Source organism: Elephas maximus, chromosome 14, assembly GCF_024166365.1.
Source record: "Elephas maximus indicus isolate mEleMax1 chromosome 14, mEleMax1 primary haplotype, whole genome shotgun sequence".
Taxonomy (NCBI): Eukaryota; Metazoa; Chordata; class Mammalia; order Proboscidea; family Elephantidae; genus Elephas; species Elephas maximus.
The window spans coordinates 75,835,887-75,853,826 of NC_064832.1; positions in this window are offsets into that span (position 1 = coordinate 75,835,887).

The window sequence follows — 17,940 nt, forward strand, 5'->3', positions numbered from 1 at the left end:
TAAGAAAGGGATATCTTTGAAAGACCATTATTCTGCCTACCACGATAGATATCATGAATCTGTTCATCCGTGATGAGTAAAAATAAATTTTCTCTTAAGTACGTGTCTATTAAGTCTTTTATATATATATTATATGTATATGTATATCTATGGCACAGTGGATAAGAGTTTGGCTGCTAACCAAAAGGTCGGCAGTTGGAATCCATCAGCTGCGCCTTGGAAACTCTATGGGGGCAGTTCTACTCTGTCCTGTAGGGTCGCTATGATGAACAATGATTTTCGTTTAAGTACATGTCTGTTAAATCTTTTATGTATATATAAACAAACAAACAAACAAATCAATCCACTACAGCCGAGTAGATTCCGATTCATAGCGACCCTATAGGACAGAGTAGAACCGCCCGATAGAGTTTCCAAGGAGCACCTGGCGGATTCAAACTGCCGATCTCTTGGTTAGCAGCCATAGCACTTAACCACCACGCCACCAGGGTTTCCTTTATATAAAAATATAAATATAGATATATAAAAATATAAATATAGATATATATAAATATATTTGTGAGTACAAGTCAAGTAACATTACGCTACTCATAACATGTTCAAAATTAACTAAATTATGTTTCCTTACATATTTTTGTTAATACCCCTCAAGGGGGGGATGGGGACAGAATTATTCTAAGTACAGAAAGCAGCATAGTGTTGTGAACAAGTGTCTGTCTTGGAGGCAAACAGAGCTGAAGCTTGAATTCTGTCTTTACAAATTATTCAAGTGGTTTATAAAAACGTGGCCAACTCATTTAACTTCTGTATTTCTAACTATTTCTTTACGCACACATTAGAGATATCAAATTTTATAACGTATTGATTCTATTTAGGAGAAATATTTTACAGAGGGTATGTAACAATTTTTGGTTTTTTTTTTTTTTTTTTTTTTTTTTGGTTATTATCAGTATGCAAAGACTCCTGGAAGTGCAGTAGTTAAAGGTCTCAGCTGTTAACCAAGATGAGCAGTTCCAACCCACCACTGGAGAAAGATGCAGCAGTCTACTTCTATAAAGATTTACAGTCTTGGGAACCCTATGGGGGCAGTTCTCTTCTATCCTGTAGGACCACTATGAGTAGGAATTGATCCAACAGCAGTGGGTTTGCTTTTTTGGTTAAATTACCATTACAAAAGACCTGCCTGAAGAAATACATTTAATGGCTAGAATGCTATTAGTTAGGAATGTCTCCACTAAACCCATCTGTTTTCTATAGAAACCAAAACACTAAACCCCTTGCTGTGGAGTCAGTTGGACTCATTGCCACAGAGTAGAACTGCCCCATAGGGTTTCCAAGGAGTGGCTGGTGGATTCGCACTGCCAACATATTGGTTAGCAGCCAAGTTCTTAACCACTGCACCACCACAAGGGCTCCATTTTCTGTATACAGAGGAGTAACTAAGGTATGGCAGTTATGGCGTGTGACCTGGGTGCCACCTGAGGAGGGGGCACTAATAAGCAATTTCTATTGGCCACTGCAGTTTCCATCACCGGCTGTGAGAGATCATTCAGCAATTTAAAACGAATTGCTATAGACACTATTTTCTGTAGATACACCCCTGTCTGTACAATCAGTGATTTGGAAAGTTGTGTCTGTCAAAATGGGCTACAAGAAAGATCACTGAGAAGTTTATACTTTTTTTTTTTTTTTACTCATTCTTTCCTCTCAAAAGTTAGTTCCATTTCCTTTAGCATCTGCTCTGAATTAGTTTACCATTTCAGCCCTGTTTAACTTCCAGCGTTTGTGACTCACTCGGCTTCTCTTAATCACTTCCTAAAAACAAGTCTTCATCTCCCTCAATTGCTGGGGAAAGAGGAAGGAAAATACATTTGAAATTGGATGCTATACTATTCTTAAAATATGACAGATCATGTTTTTAAAAATAATTTTCAAATGGATGAAAAATTAAAGCGCTTGAATTTTAACATCTCCTCTGAGAAGAAAGCATGGTATATGTGTAAGTGTTTAAAAGATTGGCAAGATAGATTTTATGATAAGCTCTGCTACCAATCCCATTCTATTTTGTTACCCTTTTCTTGTGAACTGCAAAACATTTAACTTACCTTCAAAATTGCTGTCAGGTATAGGCATGAATATTATTTTATTAGGTTTGTGTTTTTGCTGCATTCATATATGAAGTTTATTTTTCTTTCTGATAAGCTTTTATTTGTTTGATATTGGGGGGACCTTTTTCTCAAGTGTATTTTTTTAAGTTGCTTTTTCTTTGTATCATGTTAACACAATGTGCACAGTTTAAAGTTTATATAGTGCTATGAACTTTCAAAAACAGCAGAAGCCTCAGGCCCCATTTCATCAGATACTATTCCACTTTCTAGAGGCAGGGCTGTTTTGTTTTTCGCCATTGTTTCAACTGTCTTCATGCTCTGTTCCATCTTAATTTACCTTGTCATACGTTATCACGTGGCTTCTTATTACAAAGGATGTGGCTTTTAGTTTGCTCATACACTTACTCCTTCCAAATCACATAGTTATATCAACATTTTTTTAAATTAAGATGAAAATCATTTGTTTTATTATTACTCAGCAATTTTTTTTTTCCTGTTGAGCCAAATAACACGGAATTTATACTTTTATTTTACAAGGTAGTCTTTTTAAAATTTCCTGTTTTTTTTTTTTAAATTTCCTTTTGTATCCCTGATGATGAAATCGCTCACTTTCCAACAACTGGGCAAGAGTGATCAATATAATTTTATATATAGTCAATCATCTCAAATATCATATGTTTTAAGTTTTTTTTTTGAAAGGAGTATTGTTTTGTTATATTATGTGCTTGAAAAAAAATAATTTCAGGTCCTTTAGGCCTCCCTCTCCTATCACATTTGGCTGCTAATAGGATTGGTTTCCCTCTCCCATCACCTTTGTCTGCTACTAGGATTCCTCATGTCCACATTTCTCATTGCTGTCACTCGTGAAATTCTCTTTATCTTAAAAATTGTACAACAAAACATTTGATAGCTAAGAAAGGAAGAATTAAATTCCTATTTTCTTACTTTTTAAAAAATAAACCATACTTAGAATTTATAAATTTATTTAGAAAATCTTATATTCTGCAGTTTCTTAAATTGATTTTATTAACCATATTAGAAAAACCTAAGCAATAAAACTTAGGTCTTAACTTTACATGTCATTGTTGTTAGGTGCCGTCAAGTTGATTCTGACTCAAAGGGACCCTATACGACAGAGGAGAACTGCCCCTTAGGGTTTCTAAGGAGTGGCTGGTGGATTTGAACTCCCAACCTTTTGGTTAGCAGCTAAGCTCTTAACCACTGCACCACCAGGGTTCCTTAATTTTACATAGTGATATATATTTTACAAGATACTTTCATAAAAATGTTTAATGCTAATCTCAATTTAGTATTGCTACATTTAGAATCATACACCATCTTTTTTTTTTTTTTCAACTTGAAGTTTATGTTGTGGTATTTCCATTCATTTGATTAAAAATAATAAAAATAACTTTTTTTTTAAATTCATTTGATTAGGGAAACCCAAATTTGTATAAATCCAGCTCTCCATTTATTCTTGTTTTGCACTGGCCTCAGAGAGACATTTAGGATTTCCATAGTCTTTTGTTCACTAAATTCTTTCACGCTCTCATTCTCTGGGACAATTTTGCATCTCTTCTTTTCAAATTTCAAAAAACTCCTATCACCTTCTTACTCACAACTAATGAGTTTGCTCCCTACTGCACTGAGATGATTGATGTCATAAGAAGTGAGGTTCTTCCCCATTCATCTCTACTCCCTTAGCTCCTCACACACAGACTTGGTCTTCCCCACTGTTGCCACTGTGGAACTCACTTTGCCTCTATGCAAGGCCAACTGAATACGGTTTCAACATCGGCTTCCTCTCAGTCTTAAATAATCGTTTCCCTTTTTCCTGAATGAATTCTCACAGCATACATGAATACTAAATTTTCCTCATTTTAATTCGAGACAAGAACAACGAAGCCCATTTTTCTTACCTACACCCTCCTCCATATATCATCTCCTCTCTGCATTCCTCTTTAATAGCAATACTTCTGGAAAAAAAAAAAAAAATTGGGGGCTATTGACTGTCTCTAAATTATCTCACCGTTTTCTTTCAAACTCACTTGGTCCAGTTTCTGCTTCATCATTCCGTGAAATATTCTCACACTAAGAGCATTTATACTGTTACTGTTGTGTCCAATCTAGTTGATTCTGACTCACAGTGACCCCATGTGATAGAGTAGAACTGCCCCATAGGGTTTTCTAGGCTATAATCTTTATGGGAGAAGATTGCCAGGTCTTTTTTCCCATGAAGCTGCTAGGTGGGTTAGAAATGATGACCTTTCAGTTAGCAGCCAAGCACTTAACCATCGCACAACAGGGCCTCCTTTACAGCATCCACGCTATATGTGGCTATATGTAACAAGGCCTATATATTTTGCCTTTATTTTGCTGCCTTGACACACTTTATATTTTATGTTTTCACTTGTTTACTGTTTACCCTCCCATCTTGAACATAATCTCCATTACATGTTTTTTCACAACAATATCTCTTACATCTAGGCTAGTAAATGGAGCCTAGTAGGTGACCAATAATTTTTTTTTTGTGGGATAAATAATTTATTTATTCACTTGATTACAACTTTCCACATTGTCAAAGTCTGTTATTATTATCATTTTAGTTACATTTGCAGAGGTTTTACTCAATTTCTCATTTTGTGAAGATATATTCGTTGATAATCCTGCATTTATTACTCAAATGTCTGACATGTCGATTGTATTTGTAAACAAGTCTGCCCCGCAGGAAACATTGTAGGTCCTATTAATGATAGGTTTATAGTTAATTCAGTGAGATCAAGTCTAATAGGATCAGAGAGCTAGAAACTTTTGTTGTTGTTATTGTTAGGTGCCCTCAAGTCAGTTCTGACTCATAGAGACCCTATGTACAACAGAATGAAAAACTGCCAGGTCCTGCACCATTTTCATGATCATTGCTTTAATTATGTCCATTGTTCCAGCCACCGTGTCAATCCATCTGGTTGAGGGTCTTCCTCTTTTTCACTGACCTTCCACTTTACCAAGCATAATGTTCTTCTCCAGGGACTGGTTCCTCCTGATAATATGTCCAGCATATGTGAGATGAAGTCTTCTCATCGTTGCTTCTAAGGAACACAATGGTTGCCCTCATTCCTAGACAGATTTGTTCGTTCTTTTGGCAGTCTGTAATATATTGAATATCCTTCACCAATACCAAAATTCAAAGGCATCTATTCTTCTTCTCTCTTCCTTATTCATTGGCCAGCTCTTGAATGCATGTGAGGCAATTGAAAACACCCTGGCTTAGGTCATGTGTAGCTTAGTCCTTAAAGTGATATCTTTGCTTTTTAACACTTTAAAGAGGTCTTTTACTGTAGATTTGCCCAGTGAAATGTGTCCTTTGATTTCCTGACTGCTGCTTCCATGAGTGTTGATTAGGGATCCAAATAAAATGAAATCTTTGACAACTTCAATCTTCTCTCCATTTATCATGATTTTGCTTTTAGATTGACTAAATCCTGTGGTTTTGAAGAACTAGCTGTTTTTGAGGAAGTGGGTCTGCATTTTCTGGATTCTTTAGCTATTTACAGTCTGATTCTATTGATTTTGAAAAATCAAAACTCTTACAAATTTCTTATGTAAAGGAGTCGCTCCTACCCCCTCCTCCTCCTTTTTCTATTATCATTGATATTAGCATTATTATCTTGGCAATATAAAAGCAGAAAAATGTTATCTCATTGCAATTCCTGTTTTATTACCTTAAATGCTAGTCAGTTTGAACACCATTCCATCTCTTTATTGTCTAATTCAATTTTTTCTTTTGTCAATTGCCAGTGAAACTCTGTATAGTTTTGGCTGTCTTGTTTAATTGCCTATTACTAACAATAGCAAGGATCCGACATTTACTACTAATATCACATTGTTATTGTTGCCAAGTTTGTGACTTATATGCTAACTCCCTGTGTTTGATAAACTTTACATTTGTAATTTCTCTTTTCACTTTCACTCTTTCTCCTTCCTTAATTCATTGTTTTACGTATTACTCTCTTGTGTCAGTTATTTCTAAAATACTTAGATGATGTAATTAAGTAATTTAATTTCTCTGAATATATGGATTTCTTCTTTATTTAATGCATTCATTTTTAATATATCAAAGAATGTGTGCTGATATTTCTGTCAATAATACATTCTAAAAATTAAAATTCAATATGCAGAATCACAAATCCCTATCTTCCCCTTTTCAGAATTGAAGCACGTCTGTGTTCTACAATAGTAATGAATCATATTTGCATATATAACTTATGCTTTACTGATGATAGATTTTTCTGAATTTCTGTAAGATTTATGTATATCAAAATCATTTTTAACTTGAGGAAATTGTCCTAAAAATCAAGACAGTTTCTGAGTTGCTTTAGTGCAAAACAAAAGACATTGGTCCGTTTGCTTCTTTACAAAATTTTATAAAATTATAAGGAAGACAGTCAATTGAGAAATTGTAGCTCCATGGGAAACCCATGTGCTATTAGAAGTTATAGATTTATATTAACATTTTTAAAAGTATAAAGTGAATTTTACTGCCGAAAATTTTGTCATCACTAGAATAATTGGCTTAAATCCATAGTACATAATAACCCCTTGAATTTTTTTATATTGTTTTGATTGAAACGATGTTTCGATGAATGAATTCTTATTTTCTACGTTTCAGAAATAATCTAGTAAAAACAAAATCAGCAGTTAGTGCTCATTTGTAGGCATGGCCCCAAAGGCATTTGTTTTATTTCAAGAGCTAAAAGTCATTTAAAATATTTTCTTATTTTTCAGTATGGGAAAGTGAATGCATCTCGAAGGTAGAGTATGTGTTAAAATCATAAAAGTCAAGACCATTTAAAATAATAGACATAAACTTGCTGAAACATTATTGGAAATATTAAGCCTATAATATTCTAAATGGAGTAGTCTATAACATATAAATTAAAGTATTTTTAGACAATTTTGCATTAATGTTTTGGAAATCTAATCGATTTTAATAAAATATTATCCTACCTTATTTACTAGCATGACTGAGTAGTTTCTTTAATTAAAACAGTAGAGTTCGATAGTTTCATTGGGTAAATTAATTAGGTATTTTAATGACTAGATGTTATTTATATAAAATTGACTCATTTTTGAGTTTTCAATTATCCCCGGATTGATTCCATTTTACCAATTAAAATTTTAGTATTATCATTTACTCTTAGAATATGCAGTGCAGTGTGTGAGTGTCAGTGTGTGTGTGTGTGTGTGTGTGTGTTATTTACCACATAAGTCTTAAGGATGGTTAGTTAAACTTTACTTACTGTAACCAGGGATACACAGGCCAGTGTATTTCAAAGTTTCTCCCACACTTGTGAAGAAGCCATTAGAAGAACTTAGATCCTCTTCATCTCTGATCAATAACATAAGTTTTATTAAATAGCTTAATGGGCTTTAGAGCTGAGATATTATGGTTAAATCAGTGGTGTTATAATTACTTGAATTTGACCTCTTCATGAACAATTTTTAAGATTCCAGCAATCCCATAAACCAAACCCTTCAAAGTGATTCTCTGTGCCTAAGGATCTAATCCAGTACTGGTTCTAGCCATTTTTAAGGCATTCCTCCACCTGCTCCAATTAGAAGGTGGGATGAGTTCCATGTGTAGAGCTAGAGCAGGGCTTGGAAAACTACTTCTTATAGGACAAATCTATCTTGTAAATAAAATCTTATTAGAACACAACTATAGCCATTAATTTACACATTGTGTACGGTAGCTTTTCAGCTGCAAGGGCAGATTTGAATATATGCAACAGAGACCTTGCTGCCCACAACAAAGTCTAGAATATTTATTACCTGTCCCTTTACAGAAAATGTTTCCTTACATCCCATCTATTGTCATACGTGCTTTGAGTGAACAGTTTCTGGAAAGTCTTCTTCAGCACAGTTTTGTGACTCATTGTAGAAAATGAGTATATTAGTGATGACATTAAGTTTGTAACTTGCTCCATTGTAAGATATCTTTTGGTAGTGAGGTCTGTTATAGTATCTAAGGCATTGTTCACTACCTTAAAGTGGTGTTACATCAAGACAAAAAATAGGTAATAAATTTATTATGTTGGAGTAGGGAAAACTAAAATTTGAAGAAAGTAAAACCCAGAAAACCCAGTGCCATAGAAAAGTAAATCTACACATTTTGAATTTTTGTCACAAAAATGGACATGAAATTGTTCACATAGTCATACTAATACCAATCCTCAAATGACCATTTTACTACTTCAATTTCTTCTACTGCATTTCTCATATTGAAAAGACAGTATTAACTTAAAATTACAAGTTTGTATGCATGACTTTACAGTTCTATTTTCAACTAATCACCTCTCATAATCAAGCTGAAAAGTTGATATTGTTTGTTTTAAAACATGTTGCAAGTAATTGTCACTTATTTGACATTCCTCTTACTGGAAGATGTCTTAGTCATCTAGGGCTGCCATAACGCAAATACCACAGGTGGATGGCCTTATCAAAGAGAAGTTTATTCTCTCACAGTCTAGGAGGCTAGAAGTCCAAATTCAAGGGGCCATCTCCAGGGGAAGGCTTTCTGTCTCTGCTGCCTCTCAGGGAAGGTCTTTGTCATCATTCTTCCCCTGGTGTAGAAGCTTCTCAGGCTCAGGGACCCCAGGACCGAAGGACGAGCTCCACTCTAAGCACGGCTTTCTTGGTGGTGTAAAGTTTTCATGTCTCTCTGCTCACTTTTCTCTTTTATGTATCAAAAGAAATTGACTTAAAACAACCTAATCTTGTAGATTTAGTCCTACCTCATTAACATAATTGCTGCTAATCTCACCTCATATTATCATAAAGGTAGGATTTATAACGCATAGGAAAATCACATCACCTGACAAAATGGTGGACAATCACACACTGCTGGGAATCATGGACGAGCTAAGTTGATACACATTTTTGGGGGGACACAATTCAACCCATAACAGAAGGTAAGGCTTATTTTTCCTCCTTGAAACTGGCAGGATCTTTGTGATTTCTTCTAAGGATAAGATGTAGTAGAAGTAACATTTCCTGATTTCTGAGGCTAGGTTGGAAAAGGCCATGAACCTTCTGACTGGTTCTATCTTGGAATACTAGCTCTTGAAACTCAGTGTCACTCTGTGAGTGCCCCCAAGCTACATGGAGATAACAATGTAGGCAGCCTGGCCTCCACACCCTGCTGAGACTCAGCCTTCAGTCAGCATCCATCACTAGATGTGTAAGGGACAAAGTCTTAAAGAAAACTCCAGCCTCAGCCACTAACTCTATGCAACTATAAAAGAGACCGCCAGTGAAAATTGCCTGGCTTAGCTCTGTCAACTCAAGGAACTGTTTCATTTAATGATAAAATTGTTGTTCATATATTAAGTCACTAAACTTGGGGTGACTTATTACAAAGGAAAAGATCACTGGAACAAAGGAATTAATAATTTTCACTAAATGGGAAGTGAAAAGAATTACTACCTCAAAGAGATAAAAACATTATGGAAATAAAAATCATCATCCTAAATTTTTTAACTTACTCTGTATCTGGTTATATCATTAAGTGTGTGAAGAAGAATGAATTATGTGTAGAAATCCATCATTAAAGGTCATTTCTAGGTCAGTATACTATGAATAAATATGTAAGTGAAGAACTTAAAAGGAGATACTCAATAACATGGCACTATTGCTAACCTTATTGTTTTGATACATTTACTGTCAGATGCTTACTAATCCCTAAGATTTATGGACAAAATTTGATTTTATAGAATTGTGATCTGTGAGAGAAATATTAAATGGAATAGTCTTCCACATTCTTATGGCTTTTTTATTTCTTTGTAAAATTATACTTTTCATTTTAATATTGCTTTCCAATCTCTCTCTCTCTCTCTAAATACAAACGTATATATGGTCTATCTGCAATTAAATAACCCTGCACTATCACTTCTCTGCCTCCTTGTCACTTTATTACATGGGCAGGTTTGCCATCTCATTGAAACCCCATAACAACCAAGTGAAGAAAATACAGTCATCCTTCTTTAAAGGTGAAGATTCTATCTTTAAGAGACAAATTTCCTTGCAAATGTCCATAATAGAAGTGATGAAATCATTATTTCACTTTAGAGTTTTTATATTTAAATTAAGAGCTGTATCCATTATAATGACAGCATTTATTACAGTAGTTAATAGCATATATTATTATATAAGGTGAAGAATTCAATAACAAGGTTACAGTTAATTTTGTCACTGGATGGTACAAAATATTAATGCTCTGGGCTGCTAACCAAATGGTTGGAGGCTCAAATCCACCCAGAGATGCTTTAGAAAAATTAGCTTCTTGATCTACTTACAAAAAATCATCCATTGAAAATTATCTACAGCAGTGTTCTACTCTGCCACCCATGGGGTCCCATGATTCAAAAGTGACTTGAATGCAACTGTACAACTGTGTTGTTAATTTAGTTTTGATGTTATTTATGTTTCCAAAAACTTGCTAGTAAGCTGCTAACCAAAAGATTGGCAGCTCAAATACATCAGCCACTCCTTGGAAACCCTCTGGGGCAGATCTACTCTGATAGGATTCCTCTGAGTCGGAACTGACAGGACGGCCCCTAACAACAACAAGCACTACTTATGGACTAAAATAAACACATATTGTTGCTGCAGAAGAGAGAAATTATTTTTTCCTAAAATTGTGCTGAGTGTTCTGTTATTGTAATTAGGGAAAAGCTGGTGCCATGTAATATTGTAAAACTGTGTCCTTTCAATATTTTCTCATTACCATATAATAGTTTGAAAAACTCTTCTATCAAAATTTTTATAATAAATCATTATAAAAAATGTGCCTATTGATGTGAACTAAATACTAACAATTTATTTTAATGCTAGAGCTCTTAATATCAAATGGGAGTGCATCATAATAAGATTTAGAATACGCAAATATTGTACACGTTTATTATAAATCGGCAAGGGGTGATTGTAAAAAGGGACTTGGAAAAACAGACCTAGCATGATGCCACCATGATAAATTGGTTTTAGGTATCTCTGTTTTAGGAAAAAATTGAGATTCTGAAGATATGTTCACTGTCATTATCCATGCAGACAATATCTAGAAAAGTCTTCATGTACTTTTTGTTGTTGTTGTTAGTTGCCATCCAGTCGATTCTTACTCATGGTGACCCGATTTATGCAGAATAGAGCTGTTCCGTAGAATTCCCAAGGCTGTGACCTCTCAGCAGCAGATTGTCAGGCCTTTATTCCAAGGTGACTCTGGGTAAGTTCGAACCATCAACCTATCAGTTAGTAGTCTGGTACTTAATCTTTTGCACCACACAGGGAGCTTATGTACTTAGGTTGTTTGTTGTTGTTGAGTCGATTCTGACTCATAGTGACCCTATAGGACAGGGTAGAACTTTCTCACAGGGTTTCCAATGATTGGCTGGTAAATTCTAACTGCTGACCTTTTTGTTAGCAGCCTGAGTTCTAACCACTATGCCACCAGGGCTTCTATGTATTTATAAAAACACCAATCCCAATTTATAGTGGTATCTATATCCCAGTTCAAAGGAGCTATTCTGGAATATAGAGACTTCCTAGAGTTTAAATAATGCACCAAAACTATTCAAGGATAGGCAATGATTTTACCAGTTGCAGAATCCAGACAAAAGCTGCCTTTATTCGTTCAACTTTAGGAAAATTCACCTGAAGTGGACAAAAAATAAAAGGAAATAGTTGAACATGGGTTGTTAACCTGTGCTAAAAGATCCTCAAACAATTTTAGGGCCAATTTAGAGATAGGGAGATATAACAGAGGAGCAGTACACACAAATAAGATTATAGCAAATAGCTATCTTGTCATTTTCCCAATTTAATTTAAACTGTAGCCAAGTCAATTCCCATTCATAGCAACCCTATAAGACAGAGTAGAATGGCTCCATAGAGTTTCCAAGGAGCTCCTGGTAACTGCAAACTGCTGACCTTTTGGTTAGCAGCTGATCACTTAACCACTGTGCCACCAGGGCTCCAGAGTGGGGATATGGAAATATTAACTGCCTTATAGGGTTGATATAAAAATTAGAAAATTTATTTTATTAAACAACTTAATAAAACATGCTTGGAACAGTGCCTGGGTCATAATAAGAAAATATAAATGTTAGTGATTTATTATTGTTACTTTAATATTTATTATTATGCATATGTATGTGAATGCTATATGCACCAACAGAAATATAAAATATATATGTATATGTATTGATTATAATAGTGTACATATTAACTTCACACACAATACAAGTGGTTTCTTATATTAAACAAGAATTACTCAGTAGTGGTGAATAAAATATATTTAGGTGCTCAGAGATCGTTAGGTATCTACTCTTACTATGTGGCCAGCTTTGGAATGGAGTTCTTTCAATGTAATTTACCAATTATTGGTTAATTTTTTAGTTTTTCAAATTATATATATTTCAAAAGGTAAGATCAAGAGAGTTTATTTTAATTATTTTATAATTCGTAAATTTTTATCTCAGTTTATAAACTAAATGTCTATAAAAAGTGTTATTTTGAATTTTCATTTAAAATGTTTATGTTCATGGGTTAAAAAAACTTATAATTAAGAATATACTATCTGGCTTAATGGCTAGAATTTAATTTCCTTAATGTAAATGCAACTCACCCACTATAATGCTAACTTTTACAAGTTATTAATACACAATGTATAGACGTGAAAAATAAACTCAGATGACTAGATGGGAATTTTTTGTGTACGTGTTTCTAGTTTACTTCTCTCCTTTACAATTTTATAGTAATTCAAATATTTTGGGTTGACTTACAGGGTTGCTATGAGTCGGAATAGTCGGAATTGGCTTGACAGTAGCGGGTTTGGTTTGTTTTGGTTTTGTTTTTATAATTTAAAATAATATGTGAGCTGTTATATGGAAGAGTATAGAAGGTTATTAGGGAGTTCCTGGATAGTGTAAATGGTTAAAACACTTGAATCCTAATTGAAAAGTTGGTAGTTCGAGTTCACTGGAGATACTTTGGATGGAATTCCTGGTGATCTACTTCCGGAAACAATTATCAGCCATTGAAAACGCTGTGGAGCACAGCTCTGTTCTGACACGTGCGGTCACCATGAGTCAAAGTCAACACAACAGTAACAGGTTTTGATTGTGTTTTTTGTTTGTTTTAGAGAAGGTTAGAGAACTCTTCTGCTTTTTGTCTTATAATTTATTTATCTCTGGACTGATAAGAAATCAGGAAACCCTATTAATGAAAATGAAAATCCAAATGTAGAATGAATTAAGAGCACTTTTTTTTTTTTAAATTACTGGAAACAGAATGTCCTGAAAATCTACTGAAATAAGATTTATTTTGGTAATTTAAACAAAGATCATATTTTAATCAAATTAGATTATGGGCAAGTAAAAATACTAAAAGCGTATTTCTATAGAACCTTCCAATTAATAATTAAATAATTTTTTAATCACGGATAATTTTTCCTTCAAGATAATACATGTATTACCTAAAAAAAATAAACAAAACTAAGAAATAAACATTTTAGTCTCATAATCAATTAAATGAAACAATTTTTTGTTCTTAAATAACCCAGATGGTAAGATGAATTTTCCCAAAGATGTTCATACATTTGTCCTTGACAGTAATTTAAGAAAATTTGGTTTCAAAATGACAAATCAAGAATTTTTTGCCTATTTCTTCACTTAAAATCACCTTAAAATAGGTATTTTTGTGCTGAAACAGAAAGACAAACTACCATTTTCAGAGAAATCCTGTCTACCCAAGAGCAATATACAAAGCTGAAGTATTTTTGTTACTTACTGAAATTAAATCACAGACACACACAGAGATAAAAAGAATGCTCAGGTGCCTGAACATGTACAGTATAATCAAACCCCCCCCCCAAAAAAAAAAAACTAGGGCTGTCAAGTCGATTCCGACTCATAGGGACCCTATAGGACAGAGTAGAACTGCCCCATAGAGTGTAACAGAAATGGGAAAATATATCAGGAGGACGACAGGAGGGTCCTTGATTACCTCCACTATGTAGAACAAGTAGCTTTAGATGAGATGCAAAAATGAAAACAGGAAATTGGTTAAATTTCTGTTTACAGGGCAGTTTTGCCTGCCTTTCCCCATCCTGCCAGGTAGTCATGCAATTAATTTCTATTTCCTGAAGCACAGAAGAATCAGCAAGTTTAGTCTCCATAGACATTAAACCTAAGGAATACTGGGTTTAACAACCTCACACACAGAGGAAGGAAGGTGGCATATTGAATGTGAAGATTCTCAAACTCCTTTCACCTTTCCAGGTGCACAGATCTGACAGAACCCTCCAGCTAAGATGTGGCAGAGATGTTAATCAGAATCAACTGATTCAGACAGAAAAAGTGCCTAAAGATACTGATACTGACAGTTCCTTCCAAAATTCAAACTTCAATAATTATCACTCTTTGAAAAACAATGTACATTTCCAAAGAGATGTCAGTAAATATTTTATGGATTGTTAAATATAAAGAGAGGCCAGGAATCACCAAAATTTTGAGGAATTCTTCCAGTATGAAAAAATAACACCCCAAAATAACAAATAATAAAAACAACAACAGAGCAATTTTTCAGAACCACAGAAAACTAAGATTGCTGACAAAAGATTCAACAAATTCTAATTATCTCTATGTTCTAATGTTCTAACAGAAATAATAGAATAGATTTTATCCATGGAAGGAGAAAAAGTGACTTTATGTGAAAAAAATCAGAAAGCAAGGAAAAGCTCCTAGCAATCAGTTACAATAGCTGGGTTTTTAAATCATAACTCTTAATGTTGTCGTTGTTGTTGTCAGGTGCTGTCGAGTCAGTTCCAACTCACAGCGACCCTATGCACAACCAAACACTGCCCGGTCTACCCCATCCTTACAATCGTTATGCTTCAGCTCATTGTTGCAGCCACTGTGTCAATCCAACTCATTGAGGGTCTTCCTCTTTTCTGCTGACCCTGTACTCTGCCAAGCATGATGTCTTTCTCCAGGGACTGATCCCTCCTGACAACATGTCCAAAGCATGTAAGATGCAGTCTTGCCATGCTTGCTTCTAAGGAGCATTCTGGTTGTACTTCTTCTAAGATGGATTTGTTTGTTCTTTCAGCAGTCCATGGTATATTCCATATTCTATGCCAACGCCACAATTCAAAGGCACCAATTCTTCTTCAGTCTTCCTTATTCATTTTCCACCTTTCTCATGCATATAATGCAATTGAAAAGACCATGGCGTGAGTAAAGCAAACCTTAGTTTTCAAGGTGATGTCTTTGTTCTTCAACATTTTAAAGACATCCTTTGCAGCAGATTTCCCCAATGCAATGCGTCTTTTCATTTCTTGATTGCTGCTTCCATGGCTGTTGATTGTGGATCCAAGTAAAATGAAATCCTTGAGAACTTCAATCTTTTCTCCATTTATCACGATGTTGCTCAGTGGTCCAGTTGTGAGGATTTTTGTTTTCTTTACGTTGAGGTGCAATCCATACTGAAGGCTGTGGTCTTTGATCTTCATTAGTAAGTGCTCCAAGGCCTCTTCACTTTCAGCAAGCAAGGTTGTGTCATCTCCATAATGCAGGTTGTTAACGAGTCTTCCTCCAAACTTGATGTCCCGTTCTTCTTCATATAGTCTACTTTTCGTATTATTTGCTCAGCATACAGATTGAATAGGTATGGTGAAAAATACAACCCTGGCACACACCGTTCCTGACTTTAAGTCAATCAGTATCCTCTTATTCTGTCTGAAAAACTGCCTCATGAATGATGTAATGGTTCCTCATGAACACAACTAAGTGTTCTGGAATTCCCATTCTTCACAATGTTATCCATAATTTGTTATGTTCCACACAGTCGAATGCCTTTGTATAGTCAATAAAACACAGGTAAACATCCTTCTGCTATTCTCTGCTTTCAGCCAGGATCCATCTGACATCAGGAATGATATCCCTGCTTCCACGTCCTCTTCTGAAACCGGCCTGAATTTCTGGCAGTTTCCTATCGATATACTGCTCCAGCCGTTTTTGAATGATCTTCGGGAAAAGGCATAAATATGGATCTCTTCCAGTCTGTTGGCCAGGAAGCTGTCTTCCATATTTCTTGGCATAGACGAGTGAGCGCCTCCAGTACTGCATCTGTTTGTTGAAACATCTCAATTGATATTCCATCAGTTCCTGGAGCCTTATTTTTCACCAATGCCTTCAGAGCAGTTTGGACTTCTTCCTTCAGTACCACTGGTTCCTGATCATATACTACCTCTGGAAATGGTTGAAAATCGGCTAATTCTTTTTGGTATAATCACTCTGTATATTCCTTCCACCTTCTTTTGATGCTTCCTGGGTCATTTAATATTTTCCCCATGGAAACCTTCACTATTGCAACACGAGGCTTGAAATTTTTCTTCCGCTCTTTCGGCTTGAGAAATGCCTAGATTGTTCTTCCCTTCTGGTTTTCCATCTCCAGCTCTTTGGACATGTCATTATAATACTTTACTTTGTCTTCTCGAGAGGCCCTTTGAAATCTGTTCAGTTCTTTTACTTCATTGATTCTTCCTTTTGCTTTAGCTGCTCAACATTCGAGAACAAGTTTCAGAGTCTCCTCTGATCCATCTTGGTCTTTTCTTTCTTTCATGTGTTTTCAATGACCTCTTGCTTTCTTCATATATGATTTCCTTGATGTCATTCCACAACTCATCTGGTCTGTGGTCACTAGTGTTCAATGCATCAAATCTATTCTTCAGATGGTCTCTAAATTCAGGTGGGATATGCTCAAAGTCATATTTTGGCTCTCATGGACTTGCTCTGATTTTCTTCAGTTTCAGCTTGAATTTGCTTATTAGCAATTGATGGTCTGTTCCACAGTTGGCCTCCGGCCTTGTTCTGACTGATGATATTGAGCTTTTTCATCATCTCTTTCCACAGATGTAGTCAATCTGATTTCTGTGTGTTCCATCTGGCGAGGTCCACATGTATAATTACTGTTTATGTTTATGAAAGAAGATATTTGCCATGAAGAAGTCATTAATCTTGCAAAATTTTATCATTCAATCTCCGGCACTGTTTCTATCACCAAGGCCATATTTTCCAACTACTGATCCTTCTTCTTTGTTTCCAGCTTTCACATTTCAATCACCAGTAATTATCACTGCATCTTGATTGCATGTTCAATCAATTTCAGACTGCAGCAGCTGATAAAAATCTTTTATTTCTTCATCTTGGCCCTAGTGGTTGGTGTGTAATTTTGAATAATAGTTGAATTTACTGGTCTTCCTTGTAGGAGTATGGATATCATCCTATTACAGACAGCGCTGTACTTCAGGACAGATCTTGAAACGTTCTTTTTGACGATGAATGCAACACCATTCCTCTTCAAATTGTCATTCCCAGCATAGTAGACTATATGACTGTCCAATTCAAAATGGCCAACACCAGCCCATTTCAGCTCACTAGTGCCTAGGATATGGATGTTTATGCATTCCATTTCATTTTTGATAATTTCCAATTTTCCTAGATTCATACTTCGTACATTCCAGGTTCCAGTTATTAATGGATGTTTGCAGCTTTTTCTTCTCATTTTGAGTCATGCCACATCAGCACATGAAGATGCCGAAAGCTTTACTCCATCCACATCGTTAAGGTCGACTCTACTTTGAGGAGGCAGCTCTTCCCCAGTCATTTTTTGAGTGCCTTCCAACCTGGGGGGCTCATCTTCCAGCACTATGTCAGACAATGTTCTGCTGCTATTCATAAGGTTTCCACAGGCTAATGCTTTTCCGAAGTAGACTGACGGG